Source organism: Sinocyclocheilus anshuiensis, unplaced genomic scaffold (genome assembly GCF_001515605.1).
Source record: "Sinocyclocheilus anshuiensis isolate Anshui unplaced genomic scaffold, SAMN03320099.WGS_v1.1 scaffold297, whole genome shotgun sequence".
Lineage (NCBI taxonomy): Eukaryota > Metazoa > Chordata > Actinopteri > Cypriniformes > Cyprinidae > Sinocyclocheilus > Sinocyclocheilus anshuiensis.
In genome coordinates this window covers 391,232-393,076 of record NW_015536479.1, presented here as the reverse complement: position 1 = coordinate 393,076, position 1,845 = coordinate 391,232, and the positions used below count along the sequence as shown (strand labels likewise).

Here is a 1,845-nt window from a genome sequence, read left to right as displayed (position 1 = left end):
TATATATATAATTATTATTTCTTTTTAACACTTTCAAAATGTGTTTATTCAGGTATATTTATTTCTTGTATATTATGTATATTTCTGTATCTACTACATTTTAAATCAAATTGAATCAGGGTTATTACAGTTAACTAAAAAACTAAAACTGAAAAATATTTAATAAAAAATAAAACTAATAAAAAATATACAGTATATGCATATGCATAAAAATACTAACAACAAATATATTAATAAAAAAAAAAATCTAAATATTATTAAAAGCTATAATAATATCCCAATGCTACTAAAATAACACTGAATTGCATTTCCTAGTGAAACAGGAATCGCGCTAGACCAAATTTACTAAAACAATGACTAAATATGCATTTGGCTATTGGTTAACATTATCCAGTTCACATGGTCCAAATGATGTCAGAAGAAAGGCTAAATCATTTATTTTCGAAGAAAAATTACAAAGACAAACCGCATGTCTCTTTGGAATAATGTGCACAGATGAATCATTCACAATAAGAGTGTTATTACATGTATTAAGAAAGTAGATTGGGTCCATTTTGATTTCACATTCACTGTAATTGCAGCGATTTCGTGGAGCACTAAAAATTCTAATCTCATTGTACCTGCACAATTACAATAAAGAGTCTGAAGTTCAGGACAGAATGACATGCATAAGACTGGAAAGGTTGAACTAATTGACTGACTGACTCCCACAAGCTTATTGTCACCGACAGAAAGAAGAGAAACACACCCGTTTCACACACGAACACACACAATTTCTCACAATCTCTCCCCTGAGCACACACACACACACACACACACAAACACACATGAACCCCTCCCTGAGTGTATAAACACTCACACACACTGATTGAAGATCGCTCAGCTTGTGTGAAGTGAAACAGGGACGAGAGTGTGAGATTGCTAAACGCTGATATACAGATGTGTGAGTGGAGAGAGAGATCCTGAAGTGTGTTAAGAGAATAACAGCTGCTGGGAGGAATATATATATAAAGCATCACATACAAAAGTTCTTACCCTTTTTCACCTTGTTTTGTGCGGCAGGTGCAGCGTTAAATGAAGTATACGGCAATCCCAAAATCCATCGCAATATCCATCCCAAAATAGCAGTAACCTTTTCAGTATCCAGAGACCAGCCCATCACATGGCCGTACACACACACACACAAACACACACCTCACGCACACGGTTGGTAGTTAAAAAGCGGTCACCCTCGGCCACAAGCGCAGAAAGTTTTAATGTGACAACCAGCGGTTGCTGCCATCAAGGTGAGTCAGTGTTTATGTGCAATTAAAGCATGTCATTTTAATAAATTTGTAACAATGTGCTCACTTCTGAGGGATTTGGGGTCACAAAATAAGCGCCTAATTGTGAGAAAATTAAGGTTTATTTAAAATATACTATCTGCATAACAATTTGAGTGAGACCTTTAAATGGAAATTATAAGACATTTTTTACAACGTAAAACCTGATCATATTCTGTAGCATGATTTGAGATTATCTAAAGAGCATCTTGAGTTTCATTAAAACCAAGAACATCTGACCATCTGTACAAAGGAGTTCACATGATGTCACACATTTACTCAATTTAATAGTGACCTAGAAATAGTGAAGAATCATAATGTTTCTTTGTTAAATGTTTTAAACCCTAAAACTTTGCATATTTCTATGTATAAACTACATGCATACGTATATAATTGTATTTAACCCTCGACACTGAATATATAAATTCAGTGCTGAAATATATAAAAATACATTTAAATATATATGACGTTATAATATATATATATATATATATATATATATATATATATATATATATAAAGC

The 1,845-nt window shown here is 32.7% G+C and overlaps 1 protein-coding gene across 6 annotated transcripts in view; it reads right to left on the bottom strand.

Moving 5' to 3' along the window:
• The window catches only part of large2 (LARGE xylosyl- and glucuronyltransferase 2), a 119,539-nt gene that overhangs the window by 77,216 nt on the left and 40,478 nt on the right, over positions 1–1,845 (bottom strand). For 3 of the 6 annotated variants that reach the window (XM_016462620.1, XM_016463059.1, XM_016463138.1), the window contains exon 1: positions 1,036–1,122. The exons of 2 other annotated variants lie outside the window; for them this stretch is intronic. The gene's annotated coding sequence lies outside the window, so the exon portion shown is untranslated. Of the gene's footprint in view, positions 1–1,035; positions 1,123–1,845 lie in introns of those variants that run through there. One more of the 6 variants, XM_016462844.1, reaches the window with a different exon arrangement.